The sequence below is a fragment of the Vidua macroura genome, chromosome 12, assembly GCF_024509145.1.
Source record: "Vidua macroura isolate BioBank_ID:100142 chromosome 12, ASM2450914v1, whole genome shotgun sequence".
Classification (NCBI taxonomy): Eukaryota; Metazoa; Chordata; class Aves; order Passeriformes; family Viduidae; genus Vidua; species Vidua macroura.
In genome coordinates this window covers 10,364,544-10,377,115 of record NC_071582.1, presented here as the reverse complement: position 1 = coordinate 10,377,115, position 12,572 = coordinate 10,364,544, and the positions used below count along the sequence as shown (strand labels likewise).

The following is a 12,572-nucleotide window of genomic DNA, read 5'->3' as shown; positions in this document are numbered from 1 at the left end:
TGGGCATGGTCCCTGGACATCCATGCAGCCACAGTAGTGGGGTGTGGGCTGTAGGGAGGGGGGTGACCAGCTGCCCTCTCTGGACAAGGGACTGTTCTCAAGGGCTGTAGGGTTTTTGTTGAGATTGGAGGAAAGCAGTGGGTGGGAAGTGTGGAAGAAACACATCTTGTACAAATGAAGAATCTTTTTCGCTTTTTTCATTTCTTTTAGGACACATGTGAAACTTAACAGTACTTAAGAAGCCTGGAAGGGTACAAAGGGAACGTTTTACACTAAAAGGAAGGGGAGAGTTGAGTGTTGAGCCTAAACCCAGCATGGTGCTTCATTACCTTTGTCTTCTACCTGTGCTGGGAGGCAACACTGTACAGGTTGTGCTGCCTGCTTTGGTGCAAACCCTGCTCCCACAACAGGCTCTGTCCATGGGTCACTGTAGGGTGCAGCTGGGCAGTCAGGATTATTGAATAGAAGGAATTCCCTTTGTGGAGACAAAAGTGTTTTGTAAGGACCATGCAAAGTGAATCACTGCTAGAAGTGATGGTACTGTGGGTGTGGTGCTGGGTTCTCCCTTGGCAAACTGCAGGACTGTGGGAAGAGCAGCCTGCAGGAAGTGCAGCGTGTCACAGGTTGTTCCCATGGGATAGAAGATGGTTCCTGTACTCATCAGCTGTGCCTATCCCTTCAAGAAAAAATAGGTCAGCTACATGTGTAGCTCTTTGGCTGTGACCTAGCAACAGCATTGTCTTTAAAAACAAAATATGGAAGAGGCTTAAATTATGAACCAGATAAAGGGACCACTGTTTCATGCCAAGGTGCTTGCCAAGTACAATGGAACACCCTTATTTAACAAAAAAGCAAATAAGAAATGAGAATATTAACCATCTTTTTAAAGTGCCCTTTCTTCTCCAAGTGGCCTTTTGTTAAAAGGCAGCATTTTAAAGTATATTTAACAAGAGCTTCAGCTAGAAGCGGTGATGTTTACAACAGACCAGGACAGAGCCTTTTGCACATCCTGTCATCACATGAGGTCTAATAATTGCTGAACAATTTGTTCTGATCAAGAGTTCTCAGCCATGGTCAGTTAGCTTTCTCAGAGTTGTATTTAATTTTAATTAAATCAGAGTTGCTATATATAATCTTAGCCATTTTTATAAGCCTTTGCCCATGCTGCTGATAGTGGTGTGATGACCGTGTGACCAGCACAGCTTAGCAGGTCTGTGCTGTGAGCAGAGCTGGTCTGCTGGGGCTCTAGGCTGGGTGTGGGATTCTGTGAATCTGCTGGGCACTGGGGCAGGCCCTGCTGCTGCTGCCCCTCCCTGCCCTGCTCAACAGGGCGCCTGTCCCTGCAGCAAAGGATTCGCTGCCTACAGCAAAATCTGTGCCTAGATGTACTTTGTTTTCCTGTCACCTTGCTGTTGCCTTTTTTGTGCTGCAGAAGCTCTAAGAGCAATGCTGCTGCATCCTTGTAAGTTCCCACTTTGGTCCAGCTGATTGCCTGGAGGCACTGGCTTATGAACAGGTTTTTCATGCCTTTTTTACAGGAGTCCACCAGAGAGGTTTTTTTTCGGTATGGAACGAATGTTGCTGGTTTTCTCTGTTCCCTTCCAACCTCTGTGATAGTCAGGGATGTAGGAGTTTTTCCACATGTGGACTTTCATCCCCTACTCTACACATGTATACTGCAAACCCCAGAGAACTGTAGGCAGGGCCCCAAGGAATTCAGTGACACATTTGGTGCAATTATTGCTGAATATCAAGAGGAAAACCATAATTGAGCTAAATCTGCTTCCACAAGTCTTCTTTTCTCTTTTTATACTCATGTTGCTTTCCTGCTGCTGAGATCTGTAAGTGCTTATCAAGTATTCAGCTGGGTTTTACACGTAATTAAACAGTAACCTGTCTTCATTCTTCCAAAGATGCAGCTCTGAGCAACAGCAGCCCTGAACCTTACTCCTTGAATTATTTCAGTTCTTACAAAATCCTGTAAATTCTTGTTTGCTGTTCTGCCACTGTTTGCGTCAGACTTGAGCTGCAGGACTTGGGCAGTCATGCCAGGGGGTATTTAGTAACAAGCAAATAATCCAGATCACTGCTGGCACCCAGCACTCGGGCTTCCATTCCGCTGTCTATATTTAAAATGGTTATCTGCTTACTCTGAGTGCTATTGGAGAACTCCTTAAAATACTGACTGTTGAAAAGTTCAGTGGCTGCTTTTGGCTGGGGAGTAGCATGGCTGCTATGGTGATTTGTGTGCAGCAGGCCATGTGCAGAGGGAGCTGTGCCCAGCAGCCCCTGGGGACGTGGGGATGGCCAGGTATGGCCACGCTCTGCAAATAGCTGGGTCGGGAGCTGGCAGCAGCCACACGTGTCATCTGCTTTCCTCAGGAATCTGTCTGCTGCATCCTGACTGCTGAGCAGCCCTTCTATAGAGAACTCTGATAATAAAATACCTTTTGTAATCTCTGTGCTGGGCTACTGCAGCCAAAATTACTTTTAACCTTAATGTCACCCAGCCTGGATCGCTACACGTGGTATGAAATGCCAAAGTGTGCGCTTGGCAGCTGGGGCTGGGACACGGAACTTGTGACTTGTCCAGCATCAGAGCCAGCAGTTCCATTGCCCTTCATGTCCCGGCTCTGAGTCCCTTATTCCCAGCACAAAGGTGCTGGGAGATGATTCCTGCAGCTCACGCACTAAGAGCATGGCTGTAGGGAAAGGGAGTAGGGAAAGGCTTTTCCATCTGTCCCTGGGGACTTGGGTTAATCTATGCTTACATCCAATCAGTGTTTCTAGAGCACAGAGTCATTCCTGAACTGGTGGCTGATGGTTTGATGGGTTTTCTTCAGTTTTAACATTGGTAGAAGGCTGATTTATTTTGACCTAATTTGGTATTGTTCTACATTACTTGTGTCTTAGCTTACACTTTTCATTTCTCCAGATTTCTTGTAACTTTTGGTTTAGGCTTATTATATTCTTCTAGTAATCATTCATGGTTGAATATAGTCCGAGGCAACTGGGTGATCCCCTGCCTGCTTGGTTAAAGATCACTGGCCACTCTCAGAATAGATGTGAGACCTAATAAAGTACAGCTTTCCTTTATATCTGAATTTTGCCATCTTCCTCAAGCCATATCCCAGGGCTCTGGTGCTGTGTAGAGTGGAAGTTTCACTGCCACACTAATCCCACTGTGGCTGGTGCAAGGTAAGTATAAACCTCATCATTTTAATGTGTCATCATCTCCACAGCATCTTCCCAAAAAGCAAGTGTAGCCAGGGTAGAATTTCTGCTTTACAAGAGTGTTGATCTTTCAGTTTGTAGCTCAGGTTTCAACAATGGATGCTCCAAAGCCAGGCTCAAGCATTGAAAGGACATTTTCTCATTCTTGTTTTTGGTGATGCCATTCCGACTGGATTAGAGTTTAAATCTTCAGTGCTAGAGGCTGTAGAGAAACAATGGTTCCTTTTGATGTCTGCCTTGAATTTTATCATTTAGAAGGATTTAAAAGCATAGACCTCAATAACTGAATGACAGATTTACTGTGACTTCTGTGTTTGTTTGGATATGGATTTAGACAGTACAGCTCTTGAAATAGCTGGGTAACTAGCAGAAACATTCTTAAAGCCTATGATTAAGAAAGCAGATGGGTTTGGGTTTTGTTTTGTATCATATTTGTCTCAGATATTTTCTGCTATTGTTAGAGTCTTAGCAGATTTGATGCTGACACATATTGAAAGATTAAATTACTCCTAGATACTAAATTATCTTTTGGACCCTTACCCATGTTATTTCACTGGTTTTCTACGATTCTTTATTCTATTTTTACTTGCTTTTTTACAGAGACCCTCAGGTGTTTGAGTCTCTCAGTTTTGCATCATGCCTAGCCCTGTGAAGCAGCAAGGTCCCAGTCTGTTGGAGTGCAGGGTGGACAGGAATGGCCTTTGGGATTGCTGGCACTTGTGTCTCTATTTCTATTGGCCTTGCACTTGCATCACCCAGAGTACAGCATCTACTTCCATCAAGGCAAGGTGAAAAACCTGTGACTGGCTTAGGGACCTGCACAGGGCAAGGAGATTCATCATCCAGAGCAAATCGAGGAGAAAAGCCTGGAAGCTTAAGTGGAGCTCTGGCAAGCTGGGCAGCCATGGAGAGGCTCACAGTTTGCAGCTGGAACATGGCAGAGGCTGGCTGCCCACACCTGTGTGGCTCAGTTAATCAGTACCTTGCAGCGTTGCTCCTGCCCTGATAAAACCATAATGATGTCAGCAGTGGAGCAGGTGTTTTGGTTCTTCAGCCAACAAAGAGAAAAATACAAGAGCACAGAGCTGCTTGAGCGATTCGCTGGGCGAGCGGGCTGGAAGCGACGTGCTGTAAGCAGCTGGGTGGCCCTGGTGGGTCAGCAGAGGGTACCAGCACCAGCAGTGGAGAGGAGCCAGGCAGAGTGACCAGGGCAGAGTCCAGTTCATCCTCCAAAATGCTGCTGCAGCCCAGGGAGGAGGTTTCCACCCTGCCTGCCAGGAATTGCAGTCTTTGTTGGCATGGGCAGGAGGAAAAATATGATGGGAAACAGGAAGATTAAAATAATCCCAGTGCAAACAGGATGTTGGAAAGCTGGTAACAGAGTGGGGCTGCAGGGCTGGCAGGCTGCAGAAGGCTGCTGAGAGCAGGGAGGCTCTCACACAGGCTCTTTGGGGCAAAACACCCAGTTCTCACATGTGTAGGCCCCCACCAAAGCCTTGAGGCAGAGGCAGCACAGCTCTGCTGGCATCAGGCTGGTATCTTGTATTCCCCAAAACGTGGCTGATTATGGCTATTTACACCGATGTGTTCACTCACCTTCTCTCAACACCTGCCTGAATTCTTTTTTTTGTTGGATGAAGGTCATAGGCCATTCCCTACAACACATCAGCCTGGCACCACATTTATTTACCAGATAGGACCTGCCAGGCAGCAGGATGGAGCTGTTCCAGAGCCCAGCTGCCAGCAGGGAGCTGGATATCTCCCAGCTGATCACAGCCTGCTCTCCGAGCTGCCATCTGTGGCGTCCTTCCAGCTACGACAAAATAAAAACCAAGCAGTGTTTGTCTCTCACTAAAGTGCCTCTTCCTCCCAGGGGCTGACAGCAGCAGTCAGTGCTGTGGATTTACGGCAGGGGTGGCTGGGGGAGCTGGTTGCCATCCCCAGAGCCAGTTTGTGACCTGTCAGAGGCTGTTGCTGGGGCTGGCGAGGGGCTGCTGGCCAGTGCCCAGCCAGCTTTTCGAGTGCCTGGCACTGCCAGCACTGAGGTGTTTCTGCTCCTCTGGGAGCAGGGCAGCTGCAGTGCCAGACACTGGTTTCAGCCTGGAGAGCGTGGTGAGCTCATGAGAGGGCTCTACATTGCAGGTCCCAGGCTCCAGCACGTGTGGACCACGCTCAGAAGCAAGCCTGAACTCAATGCCCCATAATTTATGAGGTCATTGAGCCATTAGCAAATGCATACTAAAATTGCTGAGGCTAAATCAAACTGGGTTGTTCTTCAGGTGAAATGAAAATTGCTATTTTCCATGAGTCCAAACTGCTATCCATGGCTAAATTGAATCTACTATGTACATTGCAATTGCCAGTGTTTGTCAGTGCAGTGCAGATGGATGCAGAACAGCCCTTGGATGAGGACCTTGTCCCCAGTTTTAATCAGCCACTTAACACAGAGCAGTTCTTCCCTGACATCAGGTCTTTCCCCACTTAGGCATCCCAGCTGGCAAGGCATGGCTGTAGGGCTTGGGAGTGAAGGGGCTTGGGTGCTCTGCCTAGCACCACGCAGGTCCTGCTGCAGGGGAATTGGGCTTTCCCTGGGGTATCTGCAACTTGCTTTTCTCATAAGTGTTCCAGATTATTTTGGTCCTGAGGATGCCAGTGTTTCCTATCACCTCAGTTTCTCTTCTTCCATGCTCAATAAATGAGACAGATTTGCTCTCCAGGCCCATGAAATAGTCACTACATCACTTGGCTTTTATGAAAAGTGATAAGAAATAGGAGGAGATGGAGTGCTTAAAGCGAATTGACTGGAGTTAATTCAGTGGCCCAAATGCCCCTGGAGCTCAGGCCATTTTCTGGAGTAGTAGGATGCCCAGCTCCTTTAATAATTAGTATCTGTACAATTTTTTCCAAGACTAAATAAAGAGATGCATTTTCAAGATGAACTTCTTCACTGTTGCAGCTTTTGACATCAATTTTTGTCCCTGTGGGCAGTGTCACAGGAGAGCCAGCTTCAAACTCAAGGAGCTGTATCTGGGGAGCTCCCAGCAATGCCAGGAGGGGAGTGTGGGGAGCAGAAACAGTTCAAATTCTGTTAATTTTACATATTTGACATGAGAAATCTCTCCAGGCACGACTTCAATCCCATTTACAGCGTCTGGCTCAAGTGACATATGGGAAGAATTTGCTTGAGCAATTTGAGTGTGATGTGTGGGGAGCTGGGCCAGCAGGCAGGGCAGCCTGCACCAGCCCTGGGGTGGTGGGGCTGAGCAGCCTGCAGGGCTCAGGAATGCTCCATCCCTCAGCACAGGCACCCTGCTCTCTGCCAGTGAGGCCGGTGGCAGCAGGTCAGGAACCTGCCAACTTGGTCCTTTCCCCCTTCTCCTTAAAATACTCAGGAAGCTGCTGGAGAAACCAAGTTGGAGATGCTACTGTTCGTGTCCTGGGGTAATTCCCAGCAAGGAATGTTGCCTCTGGGCACTAGGGCACTCCATTTCCATCTCACTGCCACATAGCACCCCAGCCCCATTGCCCACACAGCTGAGCTCACAGAAATTTAGGAATGACGTAGTTTTCAAACAGTTTAAGATACTTTCACTTCCTGCAGAGGGAAGCAAGTCTCAAGAGGCTTTGCAGCATGCACAGATGTTAATTGCCTTCCTCCCACACCACTAAGAAATGTGTGTGTTGTCTTCTCCACTATAGAGCAGGAAAATGAAAGATGGAGTGGTTAAACTTCATCCTGCAAGAGCAGGGTGCTGACTGGATGGGACAAACCAGGCTCCCCTGATGCTGGAGTCACCTTAAGGGAGTTGGAAGATTAAGGTAAGGAGGAAAGTAATTTCCAGCTTTTGCTCTTACTTTGTCCCTGAAATCTCTGCAGTGTCCTGGGCATTTATAGAAACTAATGAACAGTGTCACCTGAATGTGGAGCATTTACAGAGAGAATTGGAGCAGTGATGGTGATTAAAAGTAGCATCCAGATGAGAAAGCAGTGGCAGAGCCCAGCCCAGTTCGTTTGGGAGAGCAGTGTGTTTGCAGAGGTAGCACATCCCACCTGGACAGGGTAATCCAGCCTGGAGACAGAGCCCTGGCCATGCTGCCTTAGCAAGCAAGCGAGGAGGAGTGATTCCTGACCTCACTTTCAAAAGGGGGGTAGGAAAAAAACAGAAGGTCTGGTCTAGACTGACTGTGAAGGAGGGAAGGTCAGTTGTACCTGCTGTTGCTGAAGCCCACCAGGACAGCACTGATGCTGTGGGGCAATAGAGAGGTCTCACAGATAACATCATCCCTGTGAGGGGGGATCTCCCACTTCTCCATTTTTGGAGTCCCTCACACTAGGAAAGCAAGGTGGGAGTAGCATCCACATGCTGTGCAAGGACTTGTTTGCCACAGCAGCGCTGTGGTGGCCACCACAGCACCTCTGCCTGCGTGAGGAGGGGCTGCTGTCCCCAGAGCTGTGCTGTGCTGGCTGTGGGGAGCCTGTACCACAGCCTCCATGTGCACCATGGCCCAACAGCGTGGTGTGGGGTGCTGCAGCTTACCCCAGCCTTGTAGGGAGCAGCTTCTTCTGGCACGTGGTGGGAACAGACGTTTTCAGGGCTGCAGCAGGGCAGAGTGAGCATCCAAAGGTTCCAGCTGCCCTCGGTGCATTAGACATGGATTTGATGGCCATCATCACCGCCATTCCTGCCCCCCCCCCCATCGTGGGAGGGCTCAGGAATAACTCATTCATTAAAAACATCATTGCAGGACTGACGATGTAAGCCATTTTATAGTGCTAAACAGTCATTTCCAGTTACTGCATTTTTTAATTTCTGAGAAAGGCTCGGCAGCCTCTCAGGTGATGTCAGCAGCGTTCCCAGCCACTGTCACAGCCCGGGCACGAGGACACTGACCGGGCACTGCCGAGCTGCCGTCTCTCCTGTGCTGGCAGCACATCCACGGCATTATAAATGGAAGTTTCCAAACACGAAGGCAGCACTGAGAAAGAGGAAAATTACCCTTCAGGGAAGTATTCTGCTATTGTCAGGGCAGCGTGGAATGAAAGCAAAATGGATTTTAAGACTGGGTTTTGGCTGCTGGTTGATGCTGTGATTATAACCTGCAGCCTGAATGCACCATGCCTGAACCAACCCCTCCCCCTGCCCAAGCCTTAAGCCAAAGGATTTAAACAAGCTCTTATGTAATATGGTTTTAGTGTTTCCAGTAGAAATAGGTGTTCTAAATATAAATGATTTGCAGATAAAATAGGCTTATATAAAATGCTTTTAGGTTTATATAACCCCATGTTGGCATTGCACCCAACACCTCCATCAGCTGTGAGCCCAGTGCTGGGGACAGTGTGGGGTGCTGGCAGTGCCCAGTTTGGTGCCAGCATGCTGGGCCACGGCCAGGACTGCACTGGCCCCTGCACTGCAGACCAAGCCCTGTCCTGTCCCCAGCCCGCCAGGCAGCGCCCCTCTGGGGACAGTGCCTGCTGGGAGATGCACTTGGGTTGGAATTTCTCATGTGTGGTCCCCTCCCTTCTCCCTGCCCGGGAGCTCACTCCCAGCAGCAATTGCAGGACATTGCTGTGGTGCTCCCACTGTGCTGGTCCTGGGGCGTGGGGACAGCCCTGGTTCCAGCAGCAGTGCCATGGCAGCACTGATGGTGCCGCTTCGGCAGCTGGGCACTGCAGACACTGTGCCTTAGGGTCCACTGCTTTGGTCCTTTAGGCAAAGAGAGTTGTTTTGAATGTTGAGAGATGGAATGCTCCTTCACCCCGATGCCCATGCAGGGATGCCTGTCTGTGTGTGTGTGTGTGTGTGCATATAACATACATATATTTGTATGCATATATATATATATATATGGATGTATATATTTATATATACACATATGACGTAGTGAAAGACCTGACTGCATCCAGCTCAGGGTTGGCAGCATGGCCTGGGCTGTGGGCTCTTCCCAAGCAGTGGCCACAGTCCCACTGAGCAGCCAGGGGCAGCTCCCTGTCCCAGCGAGGCCATCAGAACACTTGAGCCTCCAAACATCTCCCTCACCATGAGTGTGCACCCACAGGGTGAGCCCTCACTTGCCATGCCTCTTCTCCATGACCACCTTCATCCAGCTTGTGGCTGCTCGAAGCTGCTGAGCCTCTTGCCCAGCCCAGCAGTGCATCAGGAGCCCTGACAGTGGCCACTGATAAGGGCAGTAATAATCAGCTTGGAAACGGTGTTTTCTGAGCAGAAAAAAATGGTTGCTATGTTACAACCTTTATGTATGGGAAAGATACTCAGTCAAATCTTACACAATGCCCTCAAAGCATTTGCTCTTAGGGGTAGGACTGTTTGCTAAGGAATTTTAGCTACCATTGTTTGTACGGAACATGCATAGAATCATACATAAGTATATAGAGATATGAATAGATGTGCATGTTTTGTTTATACACACATACACGTATATTTCCATATATATGAGAAACAAGAACACGTTTTTCAGCCACAGTCTGTTACTGCAACAGACCAATATGATTTATAGCTCCTTGCCATTAACACTTCCATTCAAATACTGCCTTATTTATGCCCATACCAGAGAAGCTCTTTTGACAATGTGGGAAGCGGCTTTTTATTGCAAAGCCAGAACTGTCAGCAGCCTCTATTATTTCTGGTGGGACTGTCAGTTCTCCAAACAACATGACTTCATTTTTTAATCCAAGTCTGATGGAAGACACTTGATCTGCCCTGCTTTTGTCAGTCACAGAGGCAAACTTGCCAAAAAAAATGATATGTGTGACCTTCGAAAACGACTGTTGCCCTTTCCAACTTGTCTGTGCTCTATTTTTCATAAAAGCCTGTTTCTGTAGTGCATTATGGGGGAAATGGGCCATTCATCTTTGTCTCCATTGCCCTCACGACTGCTGGAGAGTCACTGCCCTGCAGGCCCAAGGAGAATGCTGGGTCAAGCAGCACTTGGCCATCTTTTAGAGCTGGACCTGCAGTGATTCATCAGCCACTTCCCTTTGGAAATCAATACTTACATGTAGTACAAGTGCTTATGGCCCCTTATGTCATCTACAGATAAAAATTAAACTACCAAACCAAACCAAAACAATCAGCTGTACCTTGGTCTAAATGTTTAGTGCTTGGACCAAGGGCTCTGCCAGCTCCCACCCACTGTGAGGTACTGCAGCCCTTCTGAAAACATGGTGGAGCTGAAGGAAAGGACAAAAACCCTGTGGAGAGGGCTGCAAACCAGTCCCAGCCTTTGAGTCTCCTTGGGGACAGTTTGATCTCAACAATAGAAGTTATATTTTATATATATAATATATAACATTGAAAATGTGTGCATATATACAATTATAGCAGTGTATTACATCTTACAGAAGTACAGCTATGTTATATATGTACATATACATGTATAATGTCTCTATGTGCATCCATGTCCATATATTTACATATACAACATGTCTGTGTATGTGTATGAATATATGTATGTATGTAGAATGATGTGTAGAATATATGTATACACACACATTGTATGTATGAGTGTACCATATGTATCATTGTGTGTGTGTGTGTGTATCATATCTTGTATGTATGAGCATACAGGCATCCATACCTATGTCCACACGTGTGTTTATGCACATATATGTGTACAAGCTTCTCCACACCCACAGAGACACAAAGGGAGGCTCACCTTGTGCAGGGCACGGCCACTCTGTCACAGGTGGCCCTGTCAGTGGCCCAAGGTTCTCACACTGCCAGTGCTCGTTGCTGTGGGAATGCAGCTGTGACGTCCAGCCCAGAGCCTGTGCACTGGAGAAGCGATTCCCAGCACCTGAGGCAGCCTGAACCTGCCTCTGCACCAGAAACACTTCTCTCCCAAGCTGTGTGCAGGCAGACAGGCACCCAGGTGTTGTCAGCTGGTGACGTTCTGCGGAGCCCCGCAGGGTGACAGTGACCGTGTTTGCCCTGCCCAGTCGAGGGAATTCGGTGTGTTCCCTGCCCCAGAGCCCTGACTGCCCCGTGCCCCAGCTCACAGCAGAACACCTCTGCTTGCTCTTGCAGAGGCACCTGTCACTTTTACCTGGGCTTTGAAAATAAGGTAAAAAGGCAGCCTGAAGTGATGTAGCAAGCTCTCTCCCTGTTTGGATTTGTGCTTCCAATTCTTTAAGGAGACTATATTTCAGTTGCAGTAATTGGTCCACAAAAACTACCGTCACTAAAATCCCACCCCTTGCCCTCATACTGCTCTGCTGTATTTCTGAGATGACTAATGTGCCACTTTACTTTTCCAGTAACTATGAAAGAAAATGCTAATAAAACTTCTGAAAGAATCTTACTTATTTTTCCTGGTTTGAAGCTGGGCACTCATCACGAAGATGGGTATAAGATCATGAAACTCCCTTGTTAAAACTTGAGGCAGCTTATGCAGCAGCTCCTGCAGCCGTTGGCAAGCCTTGGCCCATGTGGCTTGGCACCATTTCTTTGGACATCTCAGAGACTCTGCCAGAAGCCTTTTGGCCACTGAGTGAGCCTGCCCTCCTCCCTGCTGATGCTGGAGGATCACACCCCTGCAGTGCACACAAAGGCAAGGGCCTCCTTCCTCTTCTGAACTTCATTTTGTCTGTGGAAAGCCCATATCCCCAGGCACCAGATTTCCTTTTCTAGGACAGGTCTTTTGCATAGCATGAATGTGTGTGTATATTATATCTATGCATACATATGTGTGTGTTATGTATATATACATATATATATATATATATATATATATATATATATATATATATATGTCTGTATATTATATATACACACAGCTATACCTATGTATATTTATATATCTATATCTATATTTATCTCCTCTGCAGTACTTGCACACAGATAGGAAGCACAGAGGTGATGACTAAACCCTGGGTTTAATGTCTAAAAATACAGATGGAAAAAAATAACTCATTTTACTGGTAAAAATATTCAGGCTAGTACTTTTGCAGGCATAAACCAAGCAGCTGCTTAGTGGCCAGGTAAGCAAGTGGCTGGGAGAGGACTGAGCCTTGCAATGGAGGGTGTTACTGAACCCGTGCTCATGGGAGGCTGACAGCAACATTTCTGACCTAGACAGACATTGCTACGGCGACGAAGGCAGCTGAAAACAGAGCTGACCCTTGTTCAGGGAATAAATCCTATCTGTTTTTGCAAGAGGCATGACGTGCATACTTCTGCTAAAGCAACAGCATAAAGCACGGAGCGCAACCACTGGAAAGTTGGCAACATCTGGTTTTCAGTGCTGAAAACATGCCAGCTTGCTTGGGCACTGTGGGACAATTTTAGGAGATGAAAGGCAAAAGATGAAACGGAGCCATG

At 47.6% G+C, this 12,572-nt stretch overlaps 1 long non-coding RNA gene across 1 annotated transcript; it reads right to left on the bottom strand.

The window, feature by feature from the left end:
* Positions 1–8,028: 8,028 nt before the first annotated feature.
* On the bottom strand, positions 8,029–10,961 carry LOC128813630 (uncharacterized). The gene is made up of 3 exons (XR_008439107.1): positions 10,909–10,961; positions 9,273–9,451; positions 8,029–8,211 (listed from the first exon to the last, which is right to left on the bottom strand). It is a non-coding gene; the product is annotated as an uncharacterized LOC128813630 (long non-coding RNA).
* Positions 10,962–12,572: the final 1,611 nt, after the last annotated feature.